This window comes from Cynocephalus volans, chromosome 15 (genome assembly GCF_027409185.1).
Source record: "Cynocephalus volans isolate mCynVol1 chromosome 15, mCynVol1.pri, whole genome shotgun sequence".
Lineage (NCBI taxonomy): Eukaryota > Metazoa > Chordata > Mammalia > Dermoptera > Cynocephalidae > Cynocephalus > Cynocephalus volans.
Genome location: NC_084474.1, coordinates 58,514,745 through 58,531,594, shown reverse-complemented (window position 1 = coordinate 58,531,594; position 16,850 = coordinate 58,514,745).

Here is a 16,850-nt window from a genome sequence, read left to right as displayed (position 1 = left end):
CCTAATAAAACCTACCAGCACTAAGAAAAGAATACACTGAGGGTGCAAATATACAAAAAAAAAATAGAATACGGGGTTCCAAACACTTGACTTTGGTGTTATAACACCGTGCTGTAACCAACCGAGGTAACTGACCAGCCAATAATAGAACTTTCTGTACTAGGGTAGGCACCTAGAAAAGAGAATGGAAAAAAATTCCAGTTATATCACAATGAAAATATCATCTAGAAATAAAATTCAAGACACAAGACCAAATAAAAACAATGTAACAAATGAAAAGCGGTATCATTATTTGGAAAACAAAAATACCAATATTTCCAAAATTTTGAGTGCAGTTTCAATTAGAATGCAACAGGAAATTTTTTAAAGTACCTCAAAGATTATGAAAACAAATACTTTGAGAAAGATCAAGTAAGGAAAACTAGTGGGCAGTTCTGGGGAGGGGCAGAAAACAAGAGTCCAAGCTGAAAAGTAATCTGGAAGGACCAGAGATTCAGGCCCTTACAACATCAGGAATAACACCCGGCCATTTCACAGGCTGCTTTAGCAAAGACCATTCATCAGCTCCTTCTGAAGAAGCTTAGGACTGAGTACCAAAAGCTCTACTACCACTGCTTCTGAACAGTTGGAAGCCACGCCACCATGCTTCCCAAACTAGATTCTGCTCAGGCCTACTCCTCACCCTTGCTTCTTTCTCTGCCAATGTTTGGCAGAGGCTAGGTCATGTTCATGTCTGTATCAAGCAGCAAGGGATACTGAAAGAATGAATTTTGACCATTTGGGGAACTTCAAATGGAAAGGACATTCAAAATATACTTATTTATTAATGTCTGTTATACCAGTGTAATCTAATAAATTATCAACGAAAGTGATAGTCAGATAGGTTAGGAGAACAGGGTAGGGAATCCAAAAATAGATGGGAATTTCATATACAACTTGAGTGGTAAAAAATTCAGTAGTAAAAAGATGATATACTCAAATGGCAGTGGCACAACTAATCTGGAAGCAAATAAAGCTGTGCCCCTATCATATATGAAAATAAATGCCAGATGAGTTAAAGACTGAAAAGTTAAAAAAAAATCTTAAAAGACAATACAAGAAACTATATGTATAACCTCGGGATAAGAGAGATATTCCTAACCAAGACTGGAAACCCAGAAGCTATGAAGAAAAGATGGCCAGATTTAACTATACGAAATTTTTAAAAAACTTTTTGATTGTTTAATTTTGAAAAAATTATAAAGTGACATGAAGTTGCAAAAATAGTCTGGAGAGATCCTGTGTACCCTTCACCCAAACTTGCTTAATTGTAGTATCTTAACATAACTGTAGTAAAATATCCAAGCCAGAAAATAGATGTTAGGACAAACTGCAGATCTTGTTCAGATTTCACCAGTTTTTACCTGTGTATCCATGTATGTGCAATCTATGCAGTTTTATCCCATGTGCATTCATGTAATCACCACCATGATCAAGACAGACCTGTCTATTGCCACAAGGGAACTCCCTTGTGCTGTTTATAGGCTCACCCACCCATTCCCCACCTTGACCCTGCATCATCCCTATTCCCATGCAACCACGAATCTGTTGTTTGTTTCTATAATTTTGTCATTTTGAGAATTTTATATGAATGGAGTCATATAGTATATCACCTTTGGGAATTAACTTTTTTCCCACTCGGCATAATGCACTTGGAATCCATCCAAGTTTTTCCAAGTATCAATCATTTATTACTTTTTATTGCTGAGTTGTATTCCATTGTATAGATATACCACAGTTTGTTTAACCATTTACTCAGTGAAAGACATTTGAGTTGTTTCCAGTTTTTAGCTATTACAAGTAAAGCTACTATGAGCATGTATAGGTTTTTGAGTAGACACAAGTTTTTATTTCTCTGGAACAAATGTCCAGGAGTGATTTAAAATCATATGGCAGGTATATGTTTGGTTTATAAGAAACTGCCAAATTATTTTCCAGAGTTACTTATCATTTTACGTCCCCACCAGCAATATATGAGAGATCCAGTTCATCCACGTCCTCACCAACATTTGGCATTGCCTTTTTATAAAGATGTTCTAATAGACAGTAATATCTCATCTTGGTTTTGATTTGCATTTCATTAATAGCTAACAATATTGAACAGTCATGTGCTCATTTGCTGTTCATATATCTTCTTTGGTGAAATAGCTGCTGATGTCTTTTTCCCATTTTCTAATTGGTTGTTGGTTTTTGACTGTTGGGTTTTGAGAGTTCTTTATATTTTCTAGATAAAATCCTTTGTCAGATATGTAGTTCACAAATATTTTTTCCCAGTCTATAGCTTATCTTTTCATTTTATTAACAGTCTTTTGCAGAGCAAGAGTTTTAAATTTTAATAAGGTCTAATTTATTAAATTTTTCTTTTATCAATCATGTCTTTGGTGTTATATCTAAGAACTCTTCACCTAGCCATAGGTCTCAAAGATTTTCTCCTCTGTTTTCTTCTAAAAGTTTTAGTTTTATGTTCTTCATTTAAATCTATGATGCATTTTGAGTTAATTTTTGTATAATGTGTAAGGCTGAGGTTGAGGTTCTTTTCCTTTTTCTTTTTTTTTTTTTTTTTGGCCTATGGATATCCAATTGCTCCAGCACCATTTCTTGAAAAAACTACTCTTCTTTCATTGGATTGCTTTTGCTTATTTATCAAAAATCAATAGCTAGGTCAAGGGATTGGATCCCCATACCAGCCAGCCACAAAAAAGAAAAAAAAAAAATCAATGGCTGTATTTATTCAGCTAACTACATACAAACTTAAAATTTCTGTATGGTAAAAGATAGTATATACCATTGTGCAGTACATACATGTATTGAAACAACACACTGTACCCCACAAATATGTACAAGTAAATGTTAAAAAATAAAATTAAAAAGAATACACAAAGTGAGCAGTCAGAGTTATAAAAAATGTGCAACACAGTTGATGGATTACAAGCTAATACTTATAATACATAAAGACTATTGACAAGGGAAAAAACACAAGAATAAAATTAGCAAATGATGGGAATAAGTGATCCATGAATAAGCAACGGTCACCAAACATATTAAAAAATGCTTAAACTTACTATCACCAAGAAAATACAAATAATAAACTATCACTTTATACCCATCAGACTGGCAAGAGTTTAAAAAAAAAAAAAAGCCATAACTCCAATTTCTAGAGGGAACATAGAGAAAGTAGTGGTATTTTCATTCGCTGTAAGTGGCAGCATAATTTATTATTGCTCTTTGGGACAGATAGCAGGTGCTATCTTAAAAATTAAAAATAACGATAACAAGCTAGAGAAGTTGATACTAAAGTTGATGGAAAATAACATTGCAAGAATAGCTAAGAAAACACTGAAAAGGAAGAGCTATTAGGGGAGAAACTAACATTACTAGCTACTGTAACAAACTGCAAGGCCTCTATAACTAAGTGAGTGTGGTGCTGGCCCATGAATAGACAAATTAAATGATTGCTCACCCCATGCTAAAGAATAAATTCCAAGTGGATCAGAAATCCAAATGAGAAAAAATCAAACTATTCAAATATTCAAAGAAGGGGTGGCCAGGTAGCTCTGTTGGTTAGAGCGCAGCCTTGTAACACCAAGGTCACGGGTTCCGATCCCCATACCAGCCAGCTGCTAATATTAAAAGAAAACATGAGTGAATTCCTGTGTAGTGTGGGTGTAGGGAAAGGCTTTCTAACTATGACTCAAAATCCAGATGCAATTTTTAAAAAATGTTGCTAAAAACAACTACAGAAAAATAAAGATAAAAAACGTTCCATGGCAAGAAAAAGAAAAAAGAAAAAAAAAGCCACTATAAGCAATGTCAAAAGAACTAATCCTGTGCTGACCAGAGATATGGAAAACAAAGTATTTATAGTAGCTTCCTCTGGAGCAGAGCCTATCTGACATAAAACTAACTGATCACTTCTGGAATCAAAATAACCAGCTTCCCCTAGTAGAGCTTAACTAACACACATATTGATAATCACATCCTCCAAACTAAAGTATTTTAAAGTAAATTACAGATAGCATCCCATGAGCAAATCCATAAACTCGAAGTATTCATAAGTGTAATTTTGGGGGTACAAAATGTATTCTAGGGGCTGGCCTCTTAGCCCAGTTGGTTAGAGCCTGGTGGTGTAACACCAAGGTCAAGGGTTTGGATCCCCCTACTAGCCAGTTGCCAAAAAAAAAAGTTCTAAAAATTACAGAATGGGACCAAGACAAAATCATGCGGCCTTGTTATAAGAGGGACATTCTATATGTCCTTTGAGGCAGGAGGCAAAGGGAAATAAAGCTGAGGGTGCTGCTGCAAGAGAGGACCAAAGACGCACCCTGGCAGAGACTCTAAGCTCAATTACGGGCATCCCTTCTGGGCTTTAATGCAAACCCAGAACAATGGGAAGACAAGACCCTAAGTGACAGAAGGGGCATTACAGTCAAAGTAACAGCGGGAGAAGACAATGGCGTTGAGGAGGTACTGAGGGCATCTTTGACTCCAAGCAAACAATTTTGCTAATAAGTGCCCATGCCTTATCCCCAGCCCTCTGTGGCTGTCATTGCAAGCCACAAGGCAGGTTTAAAACCCTTAATTAAGGAGAAATCAGAAACCACCACAAGATGGCAATTTGAACATTTTCCCCCCTCCCCATCCTGACTGCCATTTCTCCAATAAGAGAAGCTAGAAATTGAGCACCAATTTAAGTTGCACAGCTGACACGTGGCACAGACTGTATTTGAAGCCAGGTCCCCTGTCCCCAAGTTCAGAGCGCTTTTCACTCTCTGATTTCTATGTGGCCACACGCAGGTGCTTCCCTCTGCACCTCGGACTAGTATTTCTGAATATTTACCCAAATTTTTCTCTCTGAGGATCTCTTTCTGTCCCCTTGTACCTTTGGGTTTCTTTGTCTCATTTCATTTATTTCTCTCCTTCTGTGTCTTCCTCTTTCTCTTGTTCTAATCTCTGTCTCCATTTCCTTAGTCCCCAAATTAGTGTGTCCTTTTCTCTCCCTCCTTCTTTTCTCCTTACTTACTGGCCTAAACACACAACCAAAATACAATACTCAGTGAAAGCTTTTAAGTTTTTTATTAAAGTAAAAGGTTTTTGCTTGTCATATTTAAATCAATTACTTCTGATTTGTAAGCGATTAGAACAATTGCATAGAGCTAGTAAGAGCCTTCATTATATCACACCATTTTATATTATTATATTATATCTCACTTCTATCTTTACAGCAACTCGGTGAGGTATTATTATTCCACTTTACAGATGAGGAAACCATGAGGTTGAGTAATTTCCCAGGCTTGAGGAGGCTGACTCAAGCACTATGAGCATACCATTTTTTATTTAAGAGGAATTAAGTTACTTTTGCTTAATTTACCTGAATAAATTCTCCCTTGCCCCTAAGGATCAGAGCCTCGTGAATTAAAAAAATAAAATAAAATAAAAAATAAAAAAGGGTTTTCCACTATTATCAGGCTAGCAACTGGCAACTGGCAATTATTCAGGTCAGAGAAAAATCTGGAGTAAATCTCTTGGTTTTACACTAAGAGCAAAATGAGAAGAGAAATAGAATTTACACAGAACAAAGGGCTGAGTTTAGTAACACTGTAGAATTGCAAAGTGAAGGACAGTTCAGAGTCAAAGCATATCAAATATGACTGCCCATTTCTTGTTAGTATGTTTGCATATTTTAATTTAATCCTTTGAATTGACAATGCATCCGTGTGCTTCAAAATTAAAAATATGTCAAAAATGTCTCCCTCTCAACACCTACTTTCCCTCCACACAAGCAATGTTACTAATTTCTTACAAATTCAGAGGTATTTTATTCAAATGCAGGGGAAAAGAAAGTGAGTATTTGAATGCATAAATATTTATTTCTCCTCTTTTTATATATTTTTTTTTCTCCTCTTTTTAAACAAATGTGAGTATATTCTGCATAGTATTCTGCATGTTGCTTTTGTCCCTTAACAGTGTATCTTGGAGATCTCTCCGTATGACTCACTCCATAAAGACCTTCGTCACTCTTTTTTATCATAGCAGAGTGCCTCACTGAGTGAACATGCTGTAGTTTCCTTAACCAGTTCCCTATTAGTGGGCACTTAGGTTTTGGTGATCTTTTCGCATTACCGGCAATGCCCCATTGACTAATGATTCACCTGTGAAAGTTCTTCATGTATGAGTAGAGCTGGAGATAAAATCCTAGGTCATAGAATTGCCAAGTCAAACAATATGAGCATTTGTAAGTCTGATAAATGGCACCAAATTGTCCTCAGACTTTGCATCATAGATAAGAAGAATTCCTGACTTCTCACATCTTAGCCAATACAGTATATTATCAGACTTCATCTTTTTCAATGATAAAATTTCTCTCATTATGAGCATCTTTTCACATGTTTGAGTCATCTGGATTTCTGTCTATTTGGATACCTTGCTATTTTTTTACTTGTTGATCTTTTCTTATTTTTTATCTATTAAGGAAATTGTGCCTTTTTGATGTGAATTATTTCTTTTTTCAGACTTGTTTTGTCCTTGGGTTTTGTTTTATTTTGGTTTTTGTTTGTTTGTTTGTTTGTTTTGCAGCTGGCCCATACGAGGATCCAAACTCCTGGACCAGCACCGTACTCTAACCAAGTGAGCTAACCAGCCCGCCCTGACTTTGTTCATGATAGTTTTTCTTTGCCATACAGAAATTTTTTTTAACTTTTAAGCATTGAATTATTTTTTTTATGGCTCCTGGGTTTTTTTAATCATAGTTAGAAATGCTTTCCTTGTTCATGTTATTAAATAATTTTCCTATGATTTCTTCTAGTGCTTTTCTGGATTCATTTTTATATGTTATAATTTTTGATAAATTTTAAAATTATCTTGGTATGAAGTAAAAACCCAACTTTATTTTTTTTTCCAAATGTATTCCCTATTTGATTACAATGATTTTGAGCTGGAGACCAGCAACAAAGTAGTTATCTAGTTTTAGGGAATACGGAGGACTATGGAGGACAATTTACCACGTTTAATTTGAGTCAGAAATATATTACAGTTATAGATGTTATATTTCCAAGACAGGAGAGGAAGAAGTTGGCATGCACCCCTCTTCTGTTCATATGCATGTCCTCTAGGTAAGAATGACCCTGAACTACATAAGTAAGAAGGGATGGTCAATTGCAAAGCCATTGGAAGAGTTAGCAAAGTGGGTTCTAAGCTGGGCCCCCAGGAGGCCACCACTAGAACCACTGAGTTCAAGAGACATTGCATAAAATACAAAATGTCTCATGTGTAGGGCATTGTTTTTAATAGTGAAAGCCCAAATATCTGTCAAGAGATACTGGTTGAATAAACTATGTTACATTTAATGATGGAGTTCTGGGCTGCTGTGGAAAGGAATTTTTAAAAATCTCTGTCGACTTATATATCTCATGATCACCAGAATTGACTTCTATACTTACGCAGGTCCATATTGCAAATTTGCACATATGTTGAAAATTTGCACATAGGCCAATTCCTCTGATTGAACATTAACAAATAATCATGTCACACTTAAAAATCATCTGTCCAACAAATGGCTCTTCCATTCGTAGTGCGTGAAAACCACATAGGCAATGACTTCAAGATCCACCTTAGATACTATTTCCTCCTGGAATTCGGATCAGTCCTCATTCCTGGTTCTTCTACACACACACACACACACACACACACACACACACACACACACACACACACACGCACACACTCATACACACATGCACACACGCATACACACATGCACACGCATGCACCCACACAGTCTTGCCTCTCTGCACAGCCCTGACCTGCACCTGTACCTGTCTAAAGGTATTCATGGCATTCCATATTACTGCTGCCACATCCTCTTCAATGGAATCCTGTGAATTCTTTGAGGCGGTGTCTATCATTTTTCCGCAGCTCCAGAGCGCCCTCTACAGGGCCTTAAATCAGCACTACAGTCAAGATACAGAACAGTCTATCACCACAAGGATCCCTTGTGCTGCCCTTTTATAAATGCACCCACCTTCCCCAGCCCCATGTGCTTAATCCATGGCAACCTGTAATCTGTTCTCTACAATTTTGTCATTTCAAGAATTTTATGCAAATAGAATCATACAGTATGTACCTTGGGGACTGGCTTTTTTCATTCCACATAATTCCTTTGAGAATTCAAACTGTTGTGTGTATCAATAGTTCACTCCTTTTTATTTATTTTTTTTCTGATATAGTATAGATGCACCACAGTTTGCTGAACCATTCATTCCTTGCAGGACATTTGGATTGTTACCAGCTTTGGGCTATTATCAGTAAAGCTGCAATGAACGTCCTGTACATATTTTTCTGTGAACAGAAGTTTTCATTAATCTGGGATAAATGCCCAAGAGTTCAATTACTGTGTTGTATGGTCATTGCTTGTTTAGGATTTTTGTTTGTTTTTATTTTTTGTTTGTTTTTTTTGGCAGCTGGCCAGAACAGGGATCTGAAGCCGTGACCTTGGTGTCATAAGGCTGTGCTCTCACCAACTTTGTTTAGTTTTATAAGAAACTGCTCAATTATTTTTCAGAGTGGCTGTACCATTTTACACTTCCAAAGAGCAAAGCTTTTAAAATAAAAACCAATTTGACCCATCAGCCGGCCACCAAAAAAAAAAAAAAAAAAATAGATAAAATAAAGTAAGGGTCAATTTGAAAATAAGCCCAACTCCTATTGAAAATCAGGTGTTTTATTAAAGTAAATTTGCTTTAGACCAAGGTAAGCTCTGGCACCCACGTTAAGTTCTGCTGCTGCAGTGTAACAGACCATAGATTCCACTTGGGGACAGTTGATTTGGCTTGTTATCACCTGAAGCTTGAACATGTCAGAAATAACAAGTGAACACAATGTTCTGAGCAGTCTTTTCCTCAGACACCCTATGGGTGGCTGATAAAGTCTGCTGAGGCCTAGAGTTCCAAGCTGATCGTGATCAATCAGGATACATTTTTAAAAGTAACATTTTGGGGGGCTGGCCCATGGCTCACTCGGGTGAGTGTGGTGCTGATAACACTAAGGCCACGGGTTCGGATCCCATATAGGGATGGCCGGTTAGCTCACTGGGTGAGCATGGTGCTGACAACACCAAGTCAAGGGTTAAGATCCCCTTACCAGTCATCTTTTAAAAAAAAAGGAACATTTTTTCACGGTGAAATGTTAATTGCTGTTGAATTTTTAGAAATATAAACCCCAAATTCTTTAAAACAGCCTTGATTAACATCACTGTTTAAGCCAGAGTATACAAGTTTCTAACAGCAATGTTCTTGTGAGACTGAGAATCTTTGAGCTTTGATAACAGACTTTGGGAAGAGAACTCATTGGCCAACCCAGCCGTGGCCTCTTGTGATCAGGTAAGGGCAATGGCCTGGAGAATGCTACACATCAGACACCTTGAGGACAGCAGCAGTATAAACAATCAGCTCTGGGGAACAGTCCTTCTCAGAAAATGTATGTTTTCTGTATGTTATCATCATAAATGTAAATACTCTATGCCTTGGGTTGCACGTCCCCCCAAAACTTAATTCCTACTGTAACTGTTGAGGGTGGGAAATCCTATTATGGTAATTAAAAGGTGGGGTAATTGAAGAGGTAATTGAAGAGGTGATTAGATTGTAGAGGTAATTGAAGAGGTAATTGAAGAGGTGATTAGATTGTAGGACCGTGCCATATTGAATGGATTAATAATGGTGGTCAGGGGCATGGTTTGGGGGGCATTAAAAGGAGAGCAGGGAGACTCTCACTCTGTCTGCTCCACCATTTTCTCAAGGTGATACTCTGCCGTCACTGTCACTACCACCAGATGTTCCTTGGACTTTGGACATCCCAGCCTCAGAAACTGTAAGCAATAAATTTCATTTTCTTTACAAATCACCCAATTCCAAGTATTTTGTTATAAGCAACAGAAATGAACTAATACATTCTGTTTGCAAGAAGCTCTCATTCTGACACCTTTAACTTTAGTGGTTAAATGTTATAGCCCTTTAACTTCGACGCTGTGTAACGCAGCAAACATCCAGCCGTAATGTGCATGTGGAGTCCAAAATATTTAATCACCTAACTCACATAAAATATGAGGAGGTGGGGGCCGGCCCGTGGCTCACTCGGGAGAGTGTGGTGCTGAGAACACCAAGGCCCCGGGTTCGGATCCCATATAGGGATGGCTGGTTGGCTCACTGGGTGAGCGTGGTGCTGACAACACCAACTCAAAGGTTAAGATCCCCTTACCAGTCATCTTTAAAAAAAAAAAAAAAATATGAGGTGGTGTCTTTGCTAAATAACAAAAGAAGCCACCATTTTTCCATCAGACTATCCTGTCTCATAAAGCACAAGAGTAGAGATAATGGAACTTTATCCCATCTAACCAAACCCTGATCTAAGAAGGTTCTGAGTGCTTATCACAAGGCAGTTACTTCTTAACCTTCCTCCCCAAGAAGGAAAGAGCTCCCCTCCACGCACCCCCTCACACCACCTGAGAAGGGGGCTGGGCAGAGGATGGAAGCAATCTAATTATATCTCAGTTCCGGCTATTTCAGGGCATGTCATGTCCAGATTATACTTGTTTGTTTGATGAAGGAAATTGTGTTTACTCATTGCATATCTGTAATTGGAAATTGAGTTTTCTGACATTTAACCCATTTTCTGTGACTTCACCCATCTCGTTAAAGTTAACTTGACTAGAATAAAAAGTGTTCAGATCTAGGTGTTAGGAAAAATGCACCACTTTTCCTCCATGTATCAGTTCTGAAGCATGGAAAAACAAAGGGTGATAAAGCAGAAGTGTTTTTAAAACACAATTCAGAATTTAGGTGTTTTCTTTAACAGCCCACTACCCAGTCGATTGTTCTTACAACAAAAGAGCCATTGGTGAAATATACTTACTGATGGTGGGATGAGTGATGGATTAATTCCACATTCATGAACCTCAGATAATTTTAAGTAGTAGCTATGATTTCTGGAACGTCTGTTCCATAGCAGGTGCTTTATGTGTGTTATCTCAGATGTTCACAAAAGCTCAGGATGATACATTTTAGTCCCATTTCATAGTCCCAAGTCCCACAAAAGCTGTGCAGCTGGGAAGTGGCAAGAAATAGAACCAGGGTCCCAGCTGACTTTCTAACTTAATATTTCCCAGTCCAGTATTCTTTGAAACACATTGGGGGTGGGAGAGGATTCTTACTAGTTGTTTCAAAACTGTGTTCCAGAGTCAAAGTTTAAGAATTCCAGCAAACTGTTTCCTCTCCCAGGAACTGATTTATTTACATAGACATATTAGAGTTTTAGAGAAGCCCTGCATTAAAGAAAAGTTGTCCCAAAATATATTTGAACTTGGAATTTTTTTTTCTCGAGGGATGCCTAGTAGCATCCTGGAAACATACTGTAACTGATGTTGAGTTGAAGTTTTCCCATTGTCCTGGCACTGACACTGAGGCCTTCTGTGAGGACAAAGGGGCATTAAGTACCCCACCTTCTAAAGAAAACTGCCATCACTGGGGCATCATCCTAGTCCATACCCTCCCACCTTGTCCACCCCCGACCCCCACCAAAAAAGACTGGGGAGATGGGAAGAGAGTCACGGGAGTAGAATGTCAGCTTAGAGCAGCACACTGTGGCTTGACCACCACCTCACTCTTGAAGACGTGCTCCAAGAGAGATTCTTCTGATGACGTGGGTGCCTGCACAAGGATTCTCCACCCAGAGGCCATTGACACAGCCCAGTCAGTGATGGCAGAGAAGCAGAGAAAACTCCTGTATTGGGACTCTCCAGAGAAACAGGACCAATAGAATGCATAAAGAGAGATTTAGTTTAAGGAACTGGTTTATGGGGTGAAGGGGGCTGGCAAGTCTGAAATCTGCAGGACAGGCAAGCGGGCTGGAAATTCCAGCAGGAGTCGATGTTGCAGTCTCAAGTCTGAAGGCATTCTGGAGGCAGAATTCTTTCTTCTTCTGGGGACCTCAGTCTTTTCTTTCAAGACCTTCAACTGATTGGATGAGGCCCACACACACTGAGGAGAGTTATCAGCTTTACTCAAAGTCTACTGACTTAAATGTGAACTAAATCTAAAAAATACCTTCACAGTAACATCTAGACAAGGGTTTGAGCAGACAACTGGGTACCACAGCCTGGCCAAGTTGGCACATAAAATTAACCACTATGACTTCCAAAAGAAAAAACCTCAAGTTTGGAAAAATGACTCTGCTTGCTGGCTATTCTAACACATCAGAGAAAATGGAGTGTGGAAGTGCGGGAGTTGCCAAGGGAGATATCACATGCACAAACACGCGCGCGCACACACACGCTCTCTCTCTGTCTCTCTCTCTCTGTCTCTCTCTGTCTCTCTCTCTCTGTCTCTCTGTCTCTCTCTGTCTCTGTCTCTCTCTCTCTGTCTCTCTCTCTCTCTGTCTCTCTCTCTCTTTCTCTGTCTCTCTCTCTGTCTCTCTCTCTCTGTCTCTCTCTCTCTGTCTCTCTCTCTCTAAGATGGGAGAAGGAGACAGATGGAAACAGAGACAGACCAAGCCCCATCCATCTCCAGATCCCCAAGCCACCGGCCTGACCACTGCTGGGAGAGGATGACGGATGAGGTTTAAAGTGGAGTTGTAAACTGCACTGGACTCTTAATTACTAAAAATGACTGGGAGGTGATGGAGTCTTCTGGGGACGTCTCTAAGGGACAGGAAAGAAGGATTCAATAGAAAATGAATGATGGCACTGATGGAGCAAAATACAGCATTTGTGTTTAGACCTCACTGCACTGATATTAACTAGATACAAACGGCTGTGTCCTGTTAGGAGACCTGTTCCATGTTATACCCAACCATGTTGATACTAATAAACTGGTAATATATTGTTTGAGAGACCCCAATTTGGGACATGCTGTTTTAATTCATTTCTACCAACATTGTCATAAGAAAGGCAGGTGAGCAGAGAAATATTTTGCGGTTTTTTAACAAAAATATGTGTGTATAGGACTTAAAAATAGAAAAATACTGTTTTTATTCCAATAACTAATTGGAAGTGAACTCATTTTCTCAGATATCAGGCTCAGGGAAATATGTCTTTGAAGAATTTGTACAGAAATCATGATGGTAGCTGGGGATGTTCATGCCACACCAGACCTTTAATGCTAAGGACTTGAGATCAGGAAAGATAGCACGACGTGATGTGCGTGGCTCATCCGGCTCTGAAAATCTCTTCTGCATAAATTTGTACTATATCCAAAGTTCAAAGGAAAATAGTACAGAATGTTAGAAAGATACGTTCCCGGAAAAAAGAATTAGAATTTATGTCCACCATTTATTATTCAATTGTTCCTTTCTTTGGGGCTATAAAACTTAAAAGGGAAGAATGACCAAGTGACATTTTTAAAGAGGAAATTGGGATGATAATGAGGACATTTAAAGTCCCCCACTCTGTCCTTGTTTCAACCAGCAGCTCAGCTGAGATTTATTGACTACTTACTGTAAAAAGCACAGAATTAAAACTCCTCGGAAGGTAGAAGGAGGGTGAGCCCAGCAAGGCTTAGATCTGCTGCCAGGAATTATGCTAAACACAGCACTGTGTAAAAGATCGTGTCTGTTGAGCTTACCACTGTATCTCTGGTACCTAGAACCCATAAGTAGCTTGATTTAGGTACCCAAAAAATATTTACTCAGTGACCACATAAACAGATGGATCTACGTCCAATGTGTTGCCCATTTTGTAAAGAAGGTGCACTTGACCTAATGGTGCAAATCTGTGTCATCTCTGTTTCTAAGTTAAGAGCCAAAAAGCTACCCTCTCCTTTTGCAGTATTGGAAATCCACCATGTTCAAGACAATGTGCTAGGTGCAAGGATATGACAGTTAACAAGGAAACATAACAAACCAATCCCTGGTCTTACTGACTCACCCTTGGAGGAGTAAGCAGGTAATTTGAGACAATCAGATAAATGCTAGGATGGAGAAGATAGGGTGCCAGGAGAGTGAACAGTCAGGTCACTATAAGGGAATCTTGATTAATTTGGGACAACACCACCTCCTGCTAGCCTATTCTGGAGCCAGTTGTGGGCAGGGGACTAGTTAGCTGCACTCTGCAGTGCTGGGGTCGGGCTGGACAGGAAGGCTGCTTGAAGGGGTCTGACTCCCTTTCCTGCAATACAGATGTCACTGCTGAAGCAGTCAGCCTGGACCAGGAGGTGACACAGAGAATGGAAGCCCCGTGCTCAGATGAGGCCGCAGAAGGAAAAGGGCTTGGCCCCCCATGACTGCAAAGATTTCAAACCACCCTGGACCCTCTAGCTCCACATTCGTTTTACACAAGAGAGAAATGAAATTTCTATCCTAAGCCACAGTTGCCACGTCTCTGCCATGAGTAGCCAAAAACCATCCTAACAGATGCAAACACCAACTCGAATAGGGTAAGTCAGGAAGACCTGCCAAAGGACATCATATCAAAGGTGACACCTGGGAAGACACATCAAAGAGGTGGAGAAGAGTGTTCTGGGTAGAGGGACCAGCGTGAGTGGAGGACAGCGAAGCTGGCTGCAGGGGTCAGGTGGGCAGGAGGAGGAAGGCTGCTGGTGAGCAGTGAAGCCAGGAAGAGAGCAGGGCTGAATCATAAAAAAGGCCTCGTGGGCCCTGTTTAAGGGGCTTGGCTTTAATGATGCTAGGGGGACAACAAAGGGTTTTCCAGCCAGGGAGTGACATGGCCAGATGCACCCAATCTTCCTAACTGTTCTATGGAGAATAAATGGAGGATGGAAACTGAGACCAGGTAAGAGTTGCCTAGGGTGGCCAATTTGTCCCTGTTTGCCCGAGACTTTCTTGGCTTTAGCATTGGAAGTCCTGCATTCCAAGATCCCCCCTCTTACCTCACATCCCCAGCTAACCAGGACAGTTGGTCACTCTAAATCTGCTATAGTACTCCAAGTGACAAACGAATGTCACTTGCCTGCTACTGCTCAGACAGAGCTCCCTTGCTCAGAAATCACGCTAAGAACCCTTTGTGAGCAGGAGCCTGGGTAGTTCAGAACTATAGGGCCACTGAATTCCAGGAGATGGACAGATAATAACAGTCAAGGTCTAAGAAATTCTTTTTCTCAAGAAAACAACATTTTGTTTTGGATACAATTTTATTATACATCTTGATTATTCTTGCCTTCTTGTTACAATGATCCTTGTTTGGTGTTTGACATTATTTGACCTGTTCATGGCCAGGACACTGAATGGCGAATGAAGTGCAGCAGAATTCTGACCCCTGGCTCCAATGCCACAGTGATGGTCCATCTCTTAATTAGGAGAGATGTGGATACAGAAGCTTCCTGGCACTTAGGAATTCTGTCTGGCTTCGGCTGCCATTTGTCTCGTTCTCTTCTCACACTTTACTTTATAACCCTTCCCTGGAGTTTCCTGGACTTCTTGAGGAAAGCTGTGACAAGATGACCAGTTTTTAATTATTACTTTAAAAAAATTTTTATTTTAATTACTTTTTGGTTTTTATTTAATTACTTTTATTACAAGTTTTATACATTCTCTGGAACCCAAAAGAAAAGTAACTGCAGTAATGATCTAGAATTATAGCACAGAAAAAAAAGGCTTAAGGTCACAGGATCTAGCAGGTTTTGCTATGTAGCAAAATGTTTTATGGGAATAAAAATGGCTAACTCTCAAGTAACTAAGTGTACTAACCACAGCTCAGAAGAAAAGTTTGAAATAAGATTGGACTAAGACTTCAAGATAAACTGTTTTGCAATTGTGTTGCTAGAAATGGAATGGATAATGAAGCAGGCAGTTGATTTGGGGGTTTTTTTGGTTTGTTTTTTTTTTGAAAGCTGGCCAGTATTGGGATCTGAACCTGTAACTTCGGTGTACAAGGCTGCACTCTAACCAGCTGAGCTAACTGGCCACAGCCCCCTAATAGGAGATGGATGATATTTAGGAATTTTATTTCAATCACCACTCAGTTGGCCAAACAAACTCTACAAGTGTGTTTTGGAGGAAACCTGGAATAAAAGGTGCTAATTCGGTTTTAATCATCTCAGCAACAGCTACTCAATAGATTTCTTTCAAGTGTTAGCATTTTGAATTGAGTCAAATGAATTACTAGGTATTTGTCTAATACCTTCTGTGCTCCATTTGTAGGGATTTTTTAACTTTTAGATTTTGTTTGGTCAGGAAAGAGAGAAAGTAGATGCTTATGGTTTATGTTGGGGTGGGGAGGGTGTTTATGGGCTGGGCCTGGAAGAGACATACACCACTTTCCCACTTTCAGCTACATTTTATGGTCCAAACTCAGGCACATGACCTCATTTAACTGCAAGGAAAGCTGGGAAATATGGAATATGTGTGTGTGCAGAGGGGAAGGGAAGCGGTTTGGTAAATTCCCATTCAATCTACATTCAGTAGGGCACCTGGCACTTGCTAAACAGTCTGTAAGTGTTGTTGTCTGGTCTGAGGGTCCAGAGCCAAGTGCTAGATCTCGTAATCCAGACTGTCACCTGTCTGCTCCTGTACGGATACGCACATAAAACACGCATGTGTTCAAACAGTTAGGGGAGGAGGACACCTAATAGCAACATGAATTAGAGGACACTATGGGCTATACTTAGGTGCTAATCCTATAATGAAGTTAATCGGGGAGCAAGCTGAACCTTGCAAAGAGTTGTGCAGGAGGAGAGGTCAAGGGGAGGCAAAGACAATGGGAGTAAGCCAGAGGGCGAGAGAAACACCATCAGTGGAGATCTTTCTCCATTTTGAAAGAAAGTTTAGCTTTGGATTCCTATATGAATTCTCAGAGTAGGGTTGATTTAAAT